The sequence below is a fragment of the Panulirus ornatus genome, chromosome 4, assembly GCF_036320965.1.
Source record: "Panulirus ornatus isolate Po-2019 chromosome 4, ASM3632096v1, whole genome shotgun sequence".
Taxonomy (NCBI): Eukaryota; Metazoa; Arthropoda; class Malacostraca; order Decapoda; family Palinuridae; genus Panulirus; species Panulirus ornatus.
In genome coordinates this window covers 37,081,364-37,104,731 of record NC_092227.1, presented here as the reverse complement: position 1 = coordinate 37,104,731, position 23,368 = coordinate 37,081,364, and positions in this window count along the sequence as shown.

Below are 23,368 nucleotides of genomic sequence, written 5' to 3'. Positions count from 1 at the left end.
TACCACACATCTCTCTTACCTTTTCATTACTTACTCGATCAAACCACCTCACACCACATATTGTCCTCAAACATCTCATTTCCAGCACATCCACCCTCCTCCGCACAACTCTATCTATAGCCCACGCCTCGCAACCTTATAACATTGTTGGAACCACTGTTCCCTCAAACATACCCATTTTAGCTTTCCGAGATAATATTCTCACCTTCCACACATTTTTCAACGCTCCCAGAACTTTTGTTCCCCTCCCCCACCCTATGACTAACTTCCGCTTCCATGGTTCCATCCGCTGCCAAATCCACTTCCATATATCTAAAACACTTCGCTTCCTCCAGTTTTTCTTCATTCAAACTTACCTCCCAATTGACATGCCCCTCAACCCTACTGTACCTAATAACCTTGCTCTCATTCACCAACTTCTGCAGTTTCTCACCCGAATCAGCCACCAGCGCTGTATCATCAGCGTACAACAACTGACTCACTTCCCAAGCCCTCTCATCCACAACAGACCGCATATTTGCCCCTCTCTCCAAAACTCTTGCATTTACCTCCCTAACAACCCCATCCACAAACAAATTAAACAGCCATGGAGACATGATGCACCCCTGCGGCAAATCGACATTCACTGAGAACTAATCACTTTCCTCTCTTCCTACTCATACGCATGCCTTACATCCTCGATAAGAACTTTTCCCTGCTTCTAACAACTTGCTTCCCACACCATATATTCTTAATACTTTCCATAGCGCATCTGTATCAACTCTGTCATATGCCTATTCCAGATCCATAAATGGTACATGCTTTTCGAAGTATTTCTCACATACATTCTTCAAAGCAAACACCTGACTCACAAGTCCTCTATCAGTTCTGATACCACACTGCTCTTCCCCAATCTGATGCTTTGTACATGCCTTCACCCTCTCTATCAATACCCTCCTATACAATTTCCCAGGAATACTCAAGAAACTTATACCTTGTAATTTGAGCACTCACCTTCATCCCCTTTGCCTTTGTACAATGGCACTATGCATGCATTCCACCAATCCTCAGGCACCTCACCATGTGTCATACATACATTAAATATCTTTACCAACCAGTCAACAACACAGTCACCCCCTTTCTTAATAAATTCCACTGCAATACCATCCAAACCCGCTGCCTTGCCAGCTTTCACCTTTTGCAAAGCTTTTACTACCTCTTCTCTGTTTACCAAATCATTCTCCCCAGCCCTCTCACTTCGCACACCACCCCGAACAAAGCACCCTATATCTGCCACTCTTTCATCTAACACGTTGAACAAACCTTCAAAATACTCACTCCATATCCTTCTAACACCACCACTACTTGTCATCACCTCCCCATTAGCCCCATTCACCAATGTTTCCATTTGTTCTCTTGTCTTCCGCACTTTTTTTTACCTCCTTCCAGAAGCATCTTTTTATTCTCCCTAAAATTTTATGATACTATCTTTCACCCCAACTCTCATTTGCCCTCTTTTTCACCTCTTGCCCCTTTCTCTTGACCTCCTGCCTCTTTCATTTATACATCTCCCAGTCATTTCCACTATTTCCCTGCAAAACTCGTCCGAATGCCTTTCTCTTCTCTTTCACTAATAATCTTACTTCTCCATCCCACCATTCACTACCCTTTCTAATCTGCCCACCTCCCACGCTTCTCATGCCACAAGCATCTTTTGCGCAAGCCATCACTGCTTCCCTAGATACATCCCATTCCTCCCCGACTCCCCTTACGTCCTTTGCCCTCACCGTTTTCCATTCTGCACTCAGTCTCTCCTGGTACTTCCTCACACAAGTCTCCTTCCCAAGCTCATTTATTCTTACCACCCTCTTCACCCCAACATTCTCTCTTCTTTTCTGAAAGTCTATAAATCTTCACCTTCGTCTCCAAAAGATAATGCTCAAACATCCCTCCATTTGCACCTTTCACCACATTAACATCCAAATGTCTCTCTTTCGTGCGCCTATCAATTAACATGTAATCCAATAACGGTCTCTGGCCATCTCTCCTACTAACATAAAGTATACCTATGTATATCTCTCTTTTTAAACCAGGTATTCCCAATCATATATATATATATATATATATATATATATATATATATATATATATATATATATATATATATATATATATATATATATATATTTATATATATATATTATTTATTATATATTATTATTTTTTTATTATACTTTGTCGCTGTCTCCCGCGTTTGCGAGGTAGCGCAAGGTAACAGACGAAAGAAATGGCCCAACCCCCCCCCCCATACACATGTATATATATATATATATATATATATATATATATATATATATATATATATATATATTATATATATATATATTTATATATATATATATATATATATATATATATATATATATATATATATATATATATATATATATATGTATATATATATATATATATATATATATATATATATATATATATATAAATATATATATATATATATATATATATATATATATATATATATATATATATATATATACATATATATATATATATATATATATATATATATATATATATATATATATATATATATATATATATATATATATATATATATATTTATATAAGGACAACCATAGATCACATAAACAAATAAATTGATACGATGCAGTGCAGTAGCTACGAAAATATAAATCATGGGCAAGAGAAAATTACACTACCTTTTTTGGTGCTGCCATTGAAGGAACCAATCTCTCAGAGCCCTCTCGGGGTATTTAGGAGAGGAACTTCACGAGGCCAGGTCTAATTTGCTGGGATAAAAACATGTAGATAAGATACTGACGTTACAGTCGAGATGTGGTTGGCGCTGTGTCTCCCTCCAACAGCCACGCCAGCCACTGCACACTCTCCTAGCTCTTGCAGTCCGCCTTGCGGACATATATTTGTTTTATGAAGATATTAACACTGTACAAATAGATTTAATTCAATACACACAGCACAGCATAACTTTATCACAATATTCATACTTGCTAGCCTTTTTCTATCCCGGGCGCCACCCTAGTCCACAGGAAACAGCATTGCCACCCCCTGCGTCAGCGAGGTAGCGCCAGAAAACATGCGAAGACAGGCCACATCCGCTCACACCCAATACCTATTCTCGAGTTGTCATATGTAATGCATCAAAACCATAGCTCCCTATCCACTTTCAGGCCCCACAGATCTTTCCATCGTTTACCCCAGACGCTTCACTGACGGGACTTAGATTCCAGTATACCATAATGTTCCAGTTCACTCTTTTCCTCGCACGTCTTTCACACTCCTGCATGCTCAGACCCCGGTCGCTCAAAACCTTTTTCACTCTATCCTTGCATCCCCCTATTTGTTCTCCCGTTTCTTCTTTTTCCTTTCACTTCTGACACATATCCTCTTTGTCAGCCTTTCTTCATTATTCCTCTTCATATGTTCAAACCATTTCAATACACCCTCTTCTGCTTTCTAAATCATACTCTATTCATCACCACACATCTCTTTTACCTTTTCATGACCTACTCGATTAAACCGTTCGTCGTCAGTAAACATGATGTATATGACAGCTGGTCGTCAGTAAACATGATATGTATGACAGTTAGTCGTCAGTAAACTTGATGTATATGACAGCTGGTTGTCTGTAATCTTGGTATATATGACAGCTGGTCGTCAGTAAACATGATGTATATGACAGCTGGTTGCCAGTAAACTTGACTAGTCGTCATCATACATGAGCCATGAGAGCTGGTCATCATCATACATGAGACATGAGAGCTGGTCGTCATCATACATGAGACATGAGAGCTGGTCGTCATAATACATGAGATTTGAGTGCTGGTCGTCATCATACATGAGACATGAGAGCTGGTCGTCATCATACATGAGACATGAGAGCTGGTCGTCATCATAGATGAGACATGAGAGCTAGTCGTCATAATACATGAGACTTGAGTGCTGGTCGTCATCATACATGAGACATGAGAGCTGGTCGTCATAATACATGAGACTTGAGTGCTGGTCGTCATCATACATGAGACATGAGAGCTGGTCGTCATCATACATGAGACATGAGAGCTGGTCGTCATCATACATGAGACATGAGAGCTAGTCGTCATCATACATGAGACATGAGAGCTGGTCGTCATCATACATGAGACGTGAGAGCTGGTCGTCATTATACATGAGACATGAGAGCTGGTCGTCATCATACATGAGACATGAGAGCTGGTCGTCACTAAACATGATATATCAGAGGTGGGTGTCGGTAAAGCGATACATGACCTGGTCATTTGGAAACATGAGCAGTCAATATGATATGAGAGGGAGTCGTCAGTGAGCATGATATAGTGGAGTTGATCGTCAGCAAACATGATACATGACAGCTGGTTGTTAGTAAACATAAACAGTATATATGAGATGACAGCTGGTCTTCAGTTTATATAAAATCAGAGAGTTCGTCTTTAATAAATGTGAGGTATTTGAGCTGGTCTTCAGTAGGCATGAAATATGAATAATTCAGTCGTCAGCAAACATGATGCATGACAGCTGGTCGTCAGCAAACATGATGCATGACAGCTGGTCGTCAGTCAAGATGATGCATGACAGCTGGTCGTCAGTCAACATGGTGCATGACAGCTGTTCGTCATCATACATGATGCATGACAGCTGGTCGTCAGCAAACATGATGCATGACAGCTGGTCGTCAGCAAACATGATGTGTGACAGCTGGTCGTCAGTCAACATGAAGAATAATCATGAGATGAGAGTTGGTTGTGGTGGTTGTTAGTAAACATAAGACATGAGAGCTGGTAGTCAGGTCACATGAGACATGAGACATGGTTGTCAGTGAACATGAGACATGAGACATGGTTGTCAGTAAACATGAGACATGTGACATGGTTGTCAGTAAACATGAGACATAAACGTTGGTCTTCAGTAAACATGAGGCATGAGATGTGATCGTCTGTAAGCATGATACACGGGGCTTGCCGTTCGTGATTATGAGGTTTGGGAGTTGGGCATTAGTAAACTTGAGATATTTATGAAAGCTGGGCGTCAGTAAACACGATGTGATATCTGTTCGCTAGTAGACATGTGATATAAGAGTTGATCGTCAGTAAACATGAGGTATAAGAGCTGATCGCCAGTAAACATGTGATATAAGAGTTGATCGTCAGTAAATATGAGGTATAAGAGCTGATCACTAACAAACATGTGATATAAGAGTTGATCGTCAGTAAATATGAGGTATAAGAGCTGATCACTAACAAACATGTGATATAAGAGTTGATCGTCAGTAAATATGAGGTATGAGAGCTGATCGCCAATAAACATGAGGTGTGAGAGCTGATGGCTGGCAAACAACAAAAAGAGACGAGTTTGCAATCAATGATGAACACAGATATGACAGATGGGCGTCAATAAACACTAGAAATATGACAAAGTGACTGACATTTAAAGAAAAATACAAAAGCCGTTCCTCAGTATAAAGCAGAGATCTGAGGGCTTCTCCCTGGTAAACAACAGAGCTTTGAGAGCTAGGAACAAAAGACACATGGAATTTGGGCGCTGAAAATAAAAACAACAAACATGACAACTGGCCGCTAGTAAACAAAGGATATATCAAAAGAAATCAACAGAAAAGACAAAATTCAAAGTTGGTCGGAAAAAAAAGATATAGCGAGGTTATTACCAATACTGCGGGGAAACAGCCAAAAATATCCAAAATGGTTGGCACAACAGAATCGTCGGAAAAGAGAAGAGGGTTACCGGAGCAGGGTCTTGGTATAACGAAACGGGATCTGATGCTGATGTTGAGGAAATTGGATCGTAATCTAAGGGGATTGTGATGGAGAAAGACTGCGGTTTTATCATCTATAACACAGCATATCTCATATGGGGTGATTGGCCATTCCATGACATTAGGAAGGGAATGCTGATACTCTTCATAATCCTGGGGCACAGCCGGAAACGGGATTAGGGAATGGGTGGATATAAACGTCCATTTGCTGGGCAGTAAATCTAATCAGATTATGTAACTCGTATTTGCACTTTTTTCTAACTGCAAAGAAAAATCAACGTAATCAATAGTTCTAACCATTGATAAAGACTCAGTGGGAATGAGGAGTCTTATCTAAACAAGAGGAAAATGAAATTCACCATTGAGATCGTCCAATCAAATTCTATCGTTCTCCTCTTTCAATCTAATACATTGCAGTTTGCCATATGCTGAGCTTGCAAGATTACCAAGATTCATTATGGCCCCATCTTGAATCTGACATGAAGCAGGCAAATGGAATGAGAGAGGAGCTAGAAAATGAGAGGGTAAGGGAAGATAGATAGATAGATAGAGAGAGAGAGAGAGAGAGAGAGAGAGAGAGAGAGAGAGAGAGAGAGAGAGAGAGAGAGAGAGAGAGAGAGAGAGAGAGAGAGAGAGAGAGAGAGAGAGAGAGAGAGAGAGAGAGAGAGAGAGAGAGAGAGAGAGAGAGAGGGAGAGAGAGGTACTAGGAAGAAAAATATGTCATGGAAAATCACAGGAGCGTGAAAGTAAGGAAAATGAGAAGAGTGAGGGGGTTAGATTCATAAGGGAAGGTTCAGGAGTGAAGGGGTTGCAATTATGATAGACGGTTGAGGAGTGAGGGAGAGGAAGTCATGAGGAAAGGTTGAGGATTGAGGGAGACAGACGCGTGATAGAGGGTAAGGAGTGAGGGAGAGGACTGCATGAGGGAAAGTAAACATTGATGAAGTGGGAGGCATGAGGGATGGGTAAAAAGTGAGGAAGAAGGTCTGGGAGAAGGTTGAGGTATATATGTATATATCTATTTATCTATTCATTTATACTTTATCGCTGTCTCCCGCGTTTGCGAGGTAGCGCAAGGGAAAAGACGAAAGAATGGCCAAGCCCACCCACATACACATGTATATACATACACGTCCACACATAGCACATTTACATACCTATACATCTCAACGTATACAAATGTATACACACATAGACATATACATATATACACATGTACATAATCCATACTGTCTGTTCTTATTCACTCCCGTCGCCATCCCCGCCACACATGAAATGACAGCCCCCTCCCCCCGGACGTGCGCGAGGTAACGCTAGGAAAAGACAAAAAAAGGCCACTTTCGTTCACACTCAGTCTCTAACTGTCATGTATAACACACTGAAACCACAGCTCCCTTTCCATATACAGGCCCCACAAAACTTTCCATGGTTTACCCCAGACGCTTCACATTCCCTGCTTCAACCCTGGTCAACCCTGGTATACCACATCGTTCCAAATCACTCTATTCCTTGTACGCCTTTCACACTCTTGCATGTTCAGGCCCCGATCACTCAAAATCTTTTTCACTCCATCTTTCCACCTCCAATTTGGTCTCCCACTTCTCCTCGTTCCTTCCACTTCTGACACATATATCCTCTTGGTCAATCTTTCCTCGCTCATTCTCTCATGTAACCAAACCATTTCAAAACACCCTCTTCTGCTCTCTCAACCACACTCTATTTATTACCACACATCTATCTTACCCTTTCATTACTTACTCGATCAAACCACCTCACACCACATATTGTCCTCAAACATATCATTTCCAGCATATCCACACACGCCTCGCAACCATATAACATTGTTGAAATCACTATTCCTTCAAACATACTCATTTTTGCTTTCCAAGATAACGTTTTCGACTTCCACACATTTTTCGTGTAATGATCACATCATCAGGGGAGACACAAAAGAGAAGTAAGTCAGTTGATATACATTGAAGAGACGAAGCTAGGACGCCATTTGGTAAACATGCGATTGTCCAAGACACACAACGAGCGTTCATAAACTTATCACTTTACAAATTTTATTAACAATAAAGTTGTCTAATTTGTATAGACCATCACTAATATTAAGATGATAATTCTTTGTGTATTTGATAATAGAAGATGATATATCTCGTGGTAATAGAGTTAGAGTTAATAACTGAGATGGCATTACTCCAGTCAATACAATGATCATAGTTTTTAACGTGAATAAACAAGGCATCTGATTCTTGTCCTCTTCTTATACTATGTTTATGTTGCTTAAGTCTAACAGAATGATCCTTACCAGTCTGCCCATCATAAAATTTATCACACTTTCCACATGGCACTTTATAGATGCACCCAAGAGAAATTTCTGTTGAATTCCTGATTAAAATATTCTTTATAGTATTATTGTTGTTGCTGAAAACAACATTTACATTAAGGGATTCAAGCAATATGGGAAGTAAAGTAAAATCATTATTAAAAGGGAGAACTAAAAGAGTCTTGGTATCAATGGGAGGTTTGGGCTCAACTCTAAAAAACCTCTACAAATCTTCACCTTCGACTTCACAAGATAATGATCAGACATCCCTGCAGCTGTACCTCTCAGCACATTAACCAATGATTCCCTCTACTGCCACATTACTCACCTTTGCATTCAAATCACACATCACTATAACCCGGTCTCGTGCATCAAAGCTACTAACACACTCACTCAGCTTCTCCCAAAACACTTGCCTCTCATGAATCTTCTTATGCCCAGGTGTATATGCACCAATAATCAACCATCTCTCTCCATCCACTTCCAGTTTTACCTATATCAATCTAGAGTTTACTGTCTTACACTCTATCACATACTCCCACTACTCTAGTTTAAGGAGTAGTGCTTCTCCTTCTGTTGCTCTTGTCACATCACCAACCCCTGACTTTACTCCCAAGACATTCCTAACCCACTCTTGTCCTTTACCCTTGAGCTTCGTTTCACTCAGAGCCAGAACATCCAGGTTCCTTTCTTCAAACATGTGATTGTTCAAAACATGTTTTGGACAATCACATGCTTACCATATGGCGTCCTAGCTTAGTCTCTTCGATGTATATCAACTGACTTGTATTTCCCTCTTGTGTCTTACCTGATGATGTGATTATTACACGAAAGTGCGCTTGGGAACTTATCGTGTTTCATTTTTCCCGTGGACTCATAGGAATATCTTGATCACGCGCAAAATTGTAATCCTTTCCAATATATATATATATACATATACATATACATATATTTTTTTTTTTTTTTTTTTAAACTATTCGCCATTTCCCGCGTTAGCGAGGTAGCGTTAAGAACAGAGGACTGGGCCATTGAGGGAATATCCTCACCTGGCCCCCTTCTCTGTTCCTTCTTTTGGAAACTTAAAAAAGAAAAAAAAAAAAAAAAAAAAATATATATATATATATATATATAGATATATGTATATATATATATATATATATATATATACATATATATATATATATATATATATATATATATATACATATATATATATATATATATATATATATATATATATATATATATATATACATATATATATATATATATATATATATATATATATATATATATATATATATATATATATATATATATATATATTTTTTTTTTTTTTTTTTTTTTTTATTATACTCTGTCGCTGTCTCCCGCGTTTGCGAGGTAGCGAAAGGAAACAGACGAAAGAAATGGCCCAACTCCCCCCCCCCCATACACATGTATATACATACGTCCACACACGCAAATATACATACCTACACAACTTTCCATGGTTTACCCCCAGACGCTTCACATGCCCTGCTTCAATCCACTGACAGCACGTCAACCCCGGTATACCACATCGATCCAATTCACTCTATTCCTTGCCCTCCTTTCACCCTCCTGCATGTTCAGGCACCGATCACACAAAATCTTTTTCACTCCATCTTTCCACCTCCAATTTGGTCTCCCTCTTCTCCTCGTTCCCTCCACCTCCGACACATATATCCTCTTGGTCAATCTTTCCTCACTCATTCTCTCCATGTGCCCAAACCACTTCAAAACACCCTCTTCTGCTCTCTCAACCACGCTCTTTTTATTTCCACACATCTCTCTTACCCTTACGTTACTCACTCGATCAAACCACCTCACACCACACATTGTCCTCAAACATCTCATTTCCAGCACATCCATCCTCCTGCGCACAACTCTATCTATAGCCCACGCCTCGCAACCATACAACATTGTTGGAACCACTATTCCTTCAAACATACCCATTTTTGCTTTCCGAGATAATGTTCTCGACTTCCACACATTCTTCAAGGCTCCCAGAATTTTCGCCCCCTCCCCCACCCTATGATCCACTTCCGCTTCCATGGTTCCATCCGCTGCCAGATCCACTCCCAGATATCTAAAACACTTCACTTCCTCCAGTTTTTCTCCATTCAAACTCACCTCCCAATTGACTTGACCCTCAACCCTACTGTACCTAATAACCTTACTCTTATTCACATTTACTCTTAACTTTCTTCTTCACACACTTTTCCAAACTCAGTCACCAGCTTCTGCAGTTTCTCACATGAATCAGCCATCCAGCGCTGTATCATCAGCGAACAACAACTGACTCACTTCCCAAGCTCTCTCATCCCCAACAGACTTCATACTTGCCCCTCTTTCCAAAACTCTTGCATTACCTCCATAACAACCCCATCTATAAACAAATTAAACAACCATGGAGATATCACACACCCCTGCCGCAAACCTACATTCACTGAGAACCAATCACTTTCCTCTCTTCCTACACGTACACATGCCTTACATCCTCGATAAAAAATTTTCACTGCTTCTAACAACTTGCCTCCCACACCATACATTCTTAACACCTTCCACAGAGCATCTCCATCAACGCTATCATGTGCCTTCTCCAGATCCATAAATGCTACATACAAATCCATTTGCTTTTCTAAGTATTTCTCACATACATTCTTCAAAGCAAACACCTGATCCACACATCCTCTACCACTTCTGAAACCACTCTGCTCTTCCCCAATCTGATGCTCTGTACATGCCTTCACCCTCTCAATCAATACCCTCCCATATAATTTAGCAGGAATACTCAACAAACTTATACTTTTGAAATTTGAGAACTCACTCTTATCCACTTTGCCTTTGTACAATGGCACTATGCACACATTCCGCCAATCCTCAGGCACCTCACCATGAGTCATACATACATTAAATAACCTCACCAACCAGTCAACAACACAGTCACCCCCTTTTTTAATAAATTCCACTGCAATACCATCCAAACCTGCTGCCTTGCCGGCTTTCATCTTCCGCAAAGCTTTTACTACCTCTTCTCTGTTTACCAAATCATTTTCCCTAACCCTCTCACTTTGCACACCACCTCGACCAAAACACCCTGTATCTGCCACTCTATCATCAAACACATTCAACAAACCTTCAAAATACTCACTCCATCTCCCTTCTCACATCACATCACCATTTTTTTAGAAAGTTAAAAAAATACAAGGAGGGGAGGATTTCTGTGATCGGGGCCTGAACATGCAGGAGGGTGAAAGGAGGGCAAGGAATAGAGTGACTTGGAGCGATGTGGTATACCGTTGTTGACGTGCTGACAGTGGATTGAATCAGGGCATGTGAAGCGTCTGGCGTAAACCATGGAAAGCTGTGTAGGTATGTATATTTGCGTGTGTGGACGTATGTATATACATGTGTATGGGGGTGGGTTGGGCCATTTCTTTCGTCTGTTTCCTTGCGCTACCTCGCAAACGCGGGAGACAGCGACAAAGCAAGAAAAAAAAAAAAAAAAAAATATATATATATATATATATATATATATATATATATATATATATATATATATATATATATATATATATATATATATATATGTATATATATATGTGTGTATACACATATATATATATACATATATATATATATATATATATATATATATATATATATATATATATATATATATATATATATATATATATATATATATATATATATATATATATATATATATATATGTACACACAATGTACACATATATATACACACACAGACACATACATATATACCCATGCACACAATTCACACTGTCTGCCCCTATTCATTTCCATCGCCACCTCGCCACACATGGAATACCATCCCCCTCCCCCCTCATGTGAGCGAGGTAGCACTAGGAAAAGACAACAAATGCCCCATTTGTTCACACTCAGTCTCCAGCTGTCACGCAATAATGCCCGAAACCACAGCTCCCTTTCCACATCCAGGCCCCACGCAACTTTCCATGGTTTACCCCAGACGCTTCACATGCCCTGATTCAATCCACTGACAGCACGTCAACCCCGGTATACCACATCGATCCAATTCACTCTATTCCTTGCCCGCCTTTCACCCTCCTGCATGTTCAGGCCCCGATCACACAAAATCTTTTTCACTCCATCTTTCCACCTCCAATTTGGTCTCCCTCTTCTCCTCGTTCCCTCCACCTCCGACACATATATCCTCTTGGTCAATCTTTCCTCACTCATTCTCTCCATGTGCCCAAACCATTTCAAAACACCCTCTTCTGCTCTCTCAACCACGCTCTTTTTATTTCCACACATCTCTCTTACCCTTACGTTACTTACTCGATCAAACCACCTCACACCACACATTGTCCTCAAACATCTCATTTCCAGCACATCCATCCTCCTGCGCACAACTCTATCCATAGTCCACGCCTCGCAACCATACAACATTGTTGGAACCACTATTCCTTCAAACATACCCATTTTTGCTTTCCGAGATAATGTTCTCGACTTCCACACATTCTTCAAGGCTCCCAGAATTCTCGCCCCCTCCCCCACCCTATGATCCACTTCCGCTTCCATGGTTCCATCCGCTGCCAGATCCACTCCCAGATATCTAAAACACTTCACTTCCTCCAGTTTTTCTCCATTCAAACTCACCTCCCAATTGACTTGACCCTCAACCCTACTGTACCTAATAACCTTGCTCTTATTCACATTTACTCTTAACTTTCTTCTTTCACACACTTTACCAAACTCAGTCACCAGCTTCTGCAGTTTCTCACATGAAACAGCCACCAGCGCTGTATCATCAGCGAACAACAACTGACTCACTTCCCAAGCTCTCTCTCATCCCCAACAGACTTCATACTTGCCCCTCTTTCCAAAACTCTTGCATTTTTAACTTTCTAAAATGGGAAACAGATATATATATATATATATATATATATATATATATATATATATATATATATTTTTTTTTTTTTTTTTTTCATACTATTCACCATTTCCCGCGATAGCGAGGTAGCGTCAAGAACAGAGGACTGGGCCTCTGAGGGAATATCCTCACCTGGCCCTCTTCTCTGTTCCTTCTTTTGGGAAAAAAAAAAAAAAAAAAACGAGAGGGGAGGATTTCCAGCCCCCCGCTCCCTTCCCTTTTAGTCGCCTTCTACGACACGCAGGGAATACGTGGGAAGTATTCTTTCTCCCCTATCCCCAGGGATAATATATATATATATATATATATATATATATATATATATATATATATATATATATATATATATATATATATATATATGTATATATATATATATATATATATATATATATATATATATATATATATATATATATATATATATATATATATATATATATATATATACATATATATATATATCTTTCTATTTGTTCATATAAACATTTACCTATGCCGAGAGACCTATAATATGCATACACTCATTTACTATTACATATATCTAAATGCGTTCATATACACTCATACATGCCCGGAAACATACAAGTATACGAAAATGAACACTTAGATGATTGCATACATTCATACATATATGAATATCAACACACAAATATGTGTTTACGGTAGAGATGCCAGAGATATTTGGGAGCAGTGAACAGTGATAGCCAAGGGTGTTACTGAATGTCAGTATTTATCCGTCGACCTCTCCCGCCCGGGTCCCGCATCCCGTCCCTCTGTATGAAGCAGGTCGGCTCCCACCAGCACTTCCCCCCTCCTCTCTGCACGATCTTGGAATATTTTCACAAGTTCTTTCGTTGTGGTGCTCCTCTCAAAGCCGCATTTCCTTCCTCTGACCTCTTTACTTTGCTCACGTCCTCTTTCTATATCGTGTGCCACTCGTCTCACTCGTATTCTGTTCTTCCTCTTCTTCATCAATTTTACTCAAATGTCAGCAGTACAACAGTGCTCCGTCTGTTGCAGTGATGATCATCCAGCACATTGTGTCGCGTCTCAGAGTGAATTTCTTCTTGGACAGATTCTATTTCGTGCTTGCACTTCACCTGCCGTTCAGATGTTACAAATAAAGCCATGTGTTACCAGCTTCATTGCAGCTCAGGTACTCCCATAAACATATGGCCATCTGGTTACTACTGATTACTGTATCTGACACATACGCTTTCATCCAAATACCCTCGCTGATAGTACTCCTCACATATTTGCAGTCTTGTAATCTACCCATATTTCGTCTGTCCAAACATGGTTTACACATGAGCGCTATCTCAAACATAACCATCTTAGAGTTATTTGCACTAATGATTCACCGTCTGTTCTAGCTTCCCAATATCTTCACCAGTTTTCTTAATTCTTCGTGGGTTCTTCTGATAACATCATATGACTAACAAACTACAATTCTTTTATTCTTGCCCAGACCATTCATGGTTACCTTGAAACAAAACATCAAGGATGTACATTTAAAGAAACAGTAAGATTCTTCTTTCCTACTTGTTGTACACCCAACTACACTTACTGCTGGTGAGTATTCTGTTCTCTTAACAATGGTCTCCTGATTCACACAGCCATACAATCAAACTACATTATGAAATGCTTGCCAACTCAGTCATGATTCCTACCGGGATTTTGATTGTTAAACACACATTCCCTCAGTTCGATTGCTCTCCCCTGTCATAATCTGTGGTGTGTGATTCTTTATTCTCTCCGTATCCGTGTTGATGAATCTTTAACCCTGTAAACGTAGCAGACTTATCCCTTTGTAATTAATACATCCATCACTTACACTTCTTTCTGTGTGATAAACGAACTGGCACATTTTACATTCAATATAGGACGGGTAACATTGACCTTCAAATGCGTTACTTGACATAAGACACATTGCTTGAAATATATACTATATAGCGTATAGCAAAAATGGTTAACATCAAACACATAAATAGATGCTCTAGATATTCAAGATAATTTGTTGCATTGAAAATCTCTGGTACAGCACTCAACAGCAGCAGAAAACGTAAGATTCGAAATGATCTGAAAATTCATACAATAGGTTAGATTTATACATATCAGATGAAGCACACAGTACAATACGTTACACGATGTTTGTATCCTATTAAACAAAACATGGAGCGGACTACGTCCAGTATATCACAGAAAGTATAAATCACAACAGATCATATACAACATACAACCGATTTCATGGATTACAAATTAATTTGTGTTCAATAAGCATTCCAATAAAATACAAAAGTCTGCCTACAGCACAGAGCATATCAGATACAACAGACAATAGACTCCAAACAAAACAGTGAAATATAAGACACTGCTCACTTTAGCTTATATGAAACATACATTGGCTGTATACAGTAATATCAATAGATTACAAACTCTAATGTACACTAAACTACATACAGTAATATACAATAAATTACATAAAGTGATATACAATAGACTACATACAGTAATATACAATAGATTACATACAGTTATATACAATAGACTACATACAGTAATATACAATAGATTACATACAGTGATATACAATAGATTACATACAGTAATATACAATAGATTACATACAGTGATATACAATAGATTACATACAGTGATATACAATAGATTACATACAGTATTCTACTAAAACTAGAGAAGGTCAGGTTTACTTGATTGTCATGACGTGGTTGTGCAGTGTCATGCTGTGTGGTTGGTTGACACCAAACTCTAACCACAGTGACACCACACCCAGTACGTGCTATCTTGTATTATGAGAGAGAGAGAGAGAGAGAGAGAGAGAGAGAGAGAGAGAGAGAGAGAGAGAGAGAGAGAGAGAGAGAGAGAGAGAGAGAGAGAGAGAGAGAGAGAGAGAGAGAGATCATACAGGTAGCCAGCATGAGGGTGAGCGAAGGAGAGGCAGTAACGCCATAATGTAGTGTTCTGGAGATCATTATCCTCTGTCCTATCAGATGTCACTGTATCTCCCACCTCCTCCTTCTCAACCACCACCTCAGCTTCTGGCAGGAGGTATGGGGTAAGCAGGGGAAGAGTAGATGGGTGGCATTGGGAAGGGGTTAAGCAGCGGAAGAGTAGGTGGGTGGCAGGAGGAAGGGGTAAGCAAGGGAAGAGTAGGTGGGTGGTAGAAGGAAGGGGATAAGCAGGGGAAGGGTAGGTGAATGGGAGGAGGAAGGGGATAAACAGGGGAAGAGTAGGTGGGTGGCAGGGTGAAGGGGGTAAGCAGGGGAAGAGTAGGTGGGTGGCAGGGGGATTCATCAATGGAAGGTGCAGTTATGAACAAGGACCTCACAGCTTGTGTGACAGTGCTGATCTGTGATGAGTTAGTGTGTGTGTTGTCACATACATGGTGGCCAGTTACTGGGATGTATATGTCGAGGACCGGAGGGAGGAAGACTTCTTTAGATTACCTTCTCGTGGGAAAGGAAATTGACCCTTCGCCTCCTCATTGCTCTAATGAGTCAGATATTATTGGTCATTACGGGTTAAAACCTCTCCCGTGTCCTGTCTCGTGGGTAGTTTGGGCAGGATGGAAAACACATAAGTAGGGAGAGAAAGAAGTGAGAGTGGGAGTGTATAACGAAGACGGCCACAGGAAAAGGAAAGAGGAAAAGAATGACATATACAGGTGTGCACAAACAAGGATAGAACATATACGTAGTAAGGAGAGAGAGAGAGAGAGAGAGAGAGAGAGAGAGAGAGAGAGAGAGAGAGAGAGAGAGAGAGAGAGAGAGAGAGAGAGAGAGAGAGAGAGAGAGAGAGAGAGAGAGAGTCACTCGGTTAGCAGCAACAGAATCATGAGAACTTACGACACACGAAGCTCCTCCACCTCACTCGGACCACCAATGCTCATGATTGCACATGAAACGTGAAGCTGTGCGACCTTACCCAGACACCTCCAAAAAATCATGAGAATCCATGACGCGGGAAGCTCTCCGACCTTGGCCAAACCATCAGATCTTCATGAGCTCCCATGACTCGGTAAGATCTCCCATCTGACCCAGTCCCCAGAAGGTATGTATGACCCAAGAAGCTAAGCCGACTTTATTGAAGGCCGCTGGAAAATATACCTGGCAGTCCTCTCCTCCCATAAACACAATTATCCACGCTATTTGACAGAATAAAACCCTGGCGTCGAGGTCGAGGACGTTGTTGGCCGTATGTCGCCTTCTTTAACAAGGGTTGACAATTCTCGCCTCATTAACAAGGATTCAGCTCACTGGTTATCCGTGGATGCTGTCACATAACTGTTGATTCGGTTGGCCATCTCCTGAGTCGCCCTCCAAGTCAAGGTTTTGAGTCTGATATTGCAGCCGTCCACGGCGAGATCGTCTCGACGGAGATATCGTCTCGATTTGGTTTTTAATGAATCCAATATTTACCGCAGTACATACATCATTAGGAGCCGTTAAAGGTCAAAACTGAACCATCTGTATATTGGTATTAAGACACAAAACAGTTTTTGGTTCGCAGTAACAATACATTTGTCTGATGAAGGAAGAGTAAGAATAATGTAAACAGAGTCAGAGACGTGGCATTCTTAATTCATGTGTTGCGCTTCAGTATTAACTAAGAACCAAAACAACAACGTGCATATTACATGGGGAAATCAAGGCAGTAAAAGGGAAATTTGGATTCAGAAAGGTAATAAATTCCTAGGTACATGGCGTGTCACGTGATAAAACTTTACTGCCCACTGCCAGTATGCGAACATTTCAACAGATTCAGCGTCCGACCGAGAAGGAAAAGATCATCGACCATAAACAACGGCTGTCTACATGGATGCAGCGCGCCGTTTGCTTTTATCCAATGATATAAAGTTGTACGATAGATTAGAAGCGGCCGACGCCTGCGTGCGGAGGTATAAAGTTTTTCCATCCTGGCAACTGGGAGTTGGGGCGAAGGGTCAGGATCAGGGAGGCGAGTGAGCCTTACCCGTCCTCAGCCTCCCGCATCTCGCTACCCCACCCGCCACACCTCCTCTTCCTCCTCCTCCCAGACTCTCCTCAGACCTCATGTTTGCACTAAAGGGGTTCGTCGACGGAGTGTCTGACACGCCCGTTCGTCTGCAAACTTTGCAACGGTCCCGACTGTTCTCGTAATTTCTCATTCTGGAAGGCATCTTGGATTACAGGGAAGTTCTGGGTAAAGAAACATTGTTCTCTCTTCGTTATATCATTATTCTTGTCTTTTCTTCAATATTACTCTTTCAGAACTTACACCATTTTATTCATCCGTTTAGTAATGATCGTGAGGCAGGACAAGATGTGCTAAAATGTCTGGGTTCGAATACCGGACGGGGTAACCAGCTTGCAGTCAGCTAAGCTATATCATTTATCATTTGCAATATGTCAGTAGATGGGTGCCTGGCATGACATGGGATTTAGATTGTTAGCTAGGTGATAGATAAGTAACCATGCTTATATATATATATATATATACATATATATATATATATATATATATATATATATATATATATATATATATATATATATATATATATATACATATATATATATATATATACGAATAAAGTGCATAGAAACGCGCACCTTAGAACATACAAACCTCCAACAGCCAGGATCGAAATCGGGACCCGTGTACGCGAGGCAGGAATGCTAACCGCTAGGATATGGCCAGGACCATATCCTAGCGGTTACTTCCTGCCTCGCGCACAGGGGTCCCGGGTTCGATCCTGGCTGTTGGAGGTTTGTATGATATATATATATATATATATATATATATATATATATATATATATATATATATATATATATATATATATATATATATATATATATGTATATATATATATATATATGTGTGTGTAGTGGTTCCAACAATGTTATATGGTTGCGAGGCATGGGCTATAGATAGGGTTATGCGAAGGAGGGTGGCTGTGTTGGAAATGAGATGTTTGAGGACAATATGTGGTGTGAGGTGGTTTGATCGAGTAAGTAATGAAAGGGTAAGAGAGATGTTTGGTAATAAAAAGAGTGTGGTTGAGAGAGCAGGAGAGGGTGTGTTGAAATGGTTTGGTTACATAGAATGAGTGAGGAAAGATTGACAAAGAGGATATATGTGTCAGAGGTAGAGGGAACGAGGAGAAGCGGGAGACCAAATTGGAGGTGGAAAGAGTTAGTGAAAAAGATCTTGAGCGATCGGGGCCTGAACATACAGGAGGGTGAAAGGTGTGCAAGGAATAGAGTGAATTGGAACGATGTGGTATACCGGGGTGGACTTGCTGTCAAGGAATTAGACCAGGGCATGTGAAACGTCTGGGGTAAGCGATGGAAAGATTTTTGGGGTCTGGATGTGGAAAGTGAGCTGTAGTTTCGTTGCAATACACATGACAGATGGAGACTGAGTGTGAACGAATGTGGCCTTTTTTGTCTTTTTCTAGCGCTACCTTGGGTGTGTGTGGGTGTGTGTGTGTGTGTGTGTGTGTGTGTCCTATTTATATGTAGCGGGGTGGCGACGGAAATAGATGAAGGTAGCAAGAATGAATATGTGTATATTTGTATATATGTGTGTATGTATATGTATGTATATGTTGAAATGTATAGGTATGTATATGTGCCTGTGTGGGCGTTTATGTATGTACACGTGTATATGGGTGGGTTGGACCGTAATTTCGTCTCTTTCCTTGCGCTACCTCGCTAACGCGGGACACGGCGATTAAGTACAATAATAATAAAAACATATATCATCAGTGGAGATGGGGAGAAAGAATACTTCCCATATATTTCCTTCGTGTTTTAGGAGGCGATTAAAAGAGGAGGTAGCGGGGAGGAGGCCAAGTGAGGATTTTCCCTCCTAGGCTCAGTTTTCTGTTCTTAACACTACCTTGCTAACGAGGGAAGTGGCGAGTATATATATATATATATATATATATATGTATGTATATATATATATATGTAAATATTATATATATCACATACAAACCTCCAACAGCCAGGATCGAACCTGGGACCCCTGTGCAAGAGGCAGGCATGCTAACCGCTAGGCTATGGGACTGTATAATAGGAAACAACTGTTCGAAATACTGAGTACTCGAATACCCTTCGTCTCACAATGGTGAGCAACGGGGTCTATACTTGGTTGTTTCCGAACAGACGCACATAGCCAGCTGATAGCGTTTTACCGAACCTAACTGTACAACGCGGAGGTATATGAATACGAATAAAGTGCATATGAACGCGCACCTTCATAGAACATACAAACCTCCAACAGCCAGGATCGAACCCATAGCCTAACGGTTACATGCCTGCCTCTTGCACAGGGGTCCCAGGATCGATCCTGGCTGTTGGAGGTTTGTATGTTCTATGAAGGTGCGCGTTCATATGCACTTTATTCGTATATATATATATATATATGTATATATATATATATGTATATATTTGTATTTTGACTTTCTAAAATGGGAAACACAAGGAGTCACGCGGAGAATGCTCATCCTCCTCGAATGCACAGATTGGGGTGTCTAAATGTGTGTGGATGTAACCAAGATGAGAAAAAAGGAGAGATAGGTAGTATGTTTGAGGAAAGTAAACTGGATGTTTTGGCTCTGAGTGAAACGAAGCTCAAGGGTAAAGGGGAAGAGTGGTTTGGGAATGTCTTGGGAGTTAAGTCAGGGGTTAGTTAAGTCAGGGGTTAGTGAGAGGACAAGAGCAAGGGAAGGAGAAGCACTACTCCTGAAGCAGGAGTGGTGGGAGTATGTGATACAGTGTAACAAGGTAAACTCTAGATTGATTTGGGTAAAACTGAAAGCTGATTGGAGAGAGATGGGTGATTATTGGTGCATATGCACCTGGACATGAGAAAAAAGATCATGAGAGGCAAGTGTTTTGGGAGCAGCCTAATGAGTGTGTTTTGATGCACGAGACCGGGTTATAGTGATGGGTGATTTGAATGCAACGGTGAGTAATTTGGCAGTTGAGGCAATAATTGGTATACATGGGGTGTTCAGTGTTGTAAATGGAAATGGTGAAGAGCTTGTGGATTTATGTGCTGAAAAAGGACTGGTGATTAGGAATACCTGGTTTAAAAAGAGATATACATAAGTATACGTATGTAAGTTGGCCAGAGAGCGTTATTGGATTGCGTGTTAATTGATAGGCGCACTAGAGAGAGACTTTAGGATGTTAATGTGCTGAGAGGTGCAACTGGAGGGATGTATGATCATTATCTTGTGGAGGCGAAGGTGAAGATTTGTAGAGGTTTTCAGAAAAGAAGAGAGAATGTTGGGGTGAAGAGAGTGGTGAGAGTAAGTGAGCTTGGGAAGGAGACTTGTGTGAGGAAGTACCGGGAGAGACTGAGTACAGAATGGAAAAAGGTGAGAACAAAGGAGGTAAGGGGAGTGGGGGAGGAATGGGATGTATCTAGGGAAACAGTGATGGCTTGCGCAAAAGATGCCTGTGGCATGAGAAGCGTGGGAGGTGGGCTCATTAAAAAGCGTAGTGAGTGGTGGGATGAAGAAGTCAGATTATTATTGAAAGAGAAGAGAGAGGCATTTGGACAATTTTTGCAGGGAAAAAATGCAAATGAGTGGGAGATGTATAAAAGAAAGAGGCAGGAGGTCAAGAGAAAGGTGCAAGAAGTGAAAAAGAGGGCAAATGAGAGATGGGATGAGGGAGTATCATTAGATTCTGGGAAGAATAAAAGATGTTTTGGAATGAGGTAAATAAAATGAGTAAGACAAGGGAGCAAATGGGAACTTCAGTGAAGGGGGCTAATGGGGAGGTGATAGCAAGTAGTGGTGATGTGAGAAGCAGATAGGGTGAGTATTTTGAAGGTTTGTTGAATGTGTTTGATGATAGAGTGGCAGATATAGGGTGTTTTGGTCGAGGTGGTGTGCAAAGTGAGAGGGTTAGGGAAAATGATTTGGTAAACAGGGAAGAGGTAGTAAAAGCTTTGCGGAAGATGAAAGCTGGCACGGCAGCGGGTTTGGATGGCATTGCAGTGGAATTTATTAAAAAAGGGGATGACTGGAATGTTGACTGGTTGGTAAGGTTATTTAATGTATGTATGACTCATGGTGACGTGCCTGAGGATTGGCGGAATGCTTGCATAGTGCCATTGTACAAAGGGAAAGGGGACAAAAGTGAGTGCTCAAATTACAGATGTATAAGTTTGTTAAGTATTCCTGGTAAATTATATGGGAGGGTATTGATTGAGAAGGTGAAGGCATGTACAGAGGATCAGATTCGGGAAGAGCAGTGTGGTTTCAGAAGTGGTATAGGATGTGTGGATCAGGTGTTTCCTTTGAAGAATGTAAGTGAGAAACACTTAGAAAAGCAAATGGATTTGTATGTAGCATTTATGGATCTGGAGAAGGCATATGACAGAGTTGAAAGAGATGCTCTGTGGAAGGTATCAAGAATATATGGTTTGGGAGGCAAGTTGTTAGAAGCAGTGAAATGTTTTTTTCGAGGATGTAAGGCATGTGAACGTGTGGGAAGAGAAGAAAGTGATTGGTTGTCAGTGAATGTAGGTTTGCGGCAGGGTGCGTGATGTCTCCATGGTTGTTTGATTTGTTTATGGATGAGGTTGTTATCGAGGTGAATGGAAGAGTTTTGGAAAGAGGGGCAAATATGCAGACTGTTGTGGATGAGAGAGTTTGGGAAGTGAGTTAACTGTTGTTCGCTGACGATGCATCGGTGGTGGCTGATTCATGTGAGAAACTGCAGAAGCTGGTGACTGAGTTTGGTAAAGTGTGCGAAAGAAGAAAGTTGAGAGTAAATGTGAACAAGAGCAAGGTTATTAGGTATAGGAGGGTTGAGGGTAAAGTCAATTGGAGTGGATCTGGCAGCGGATGGAACCATGGAAGCGGAAGTGAATCATAGGGTGGGGGAGGAGGCGAAAGTTCTGGGAGCGTTGAAGAATGTGTGGAAGTCGAGAACATTATCTCGGAAAGCAAAAATGGGTATGTTTGAAGGAATGGTGGTTCCAACAATGTTGTATGGTTGCGAGGCGTGGGCTATGGATAGAGTTGTGCGCAGGAGGGTGGATGTCCTGGAAATGAGATGTTTGAGGACAATATGTGGTGTGAGGTGGCTTGATCGAGTAAGTAATAATAGGGTAAGAGAGATGTGTGGTAATGAAAAGAATGTGGTTGAGAGAGCAGAAGAGTGTGTTTTGAAATGGTTTGGTCACATGGAGAGAATGAGTGAGGAAAGATTGACCAA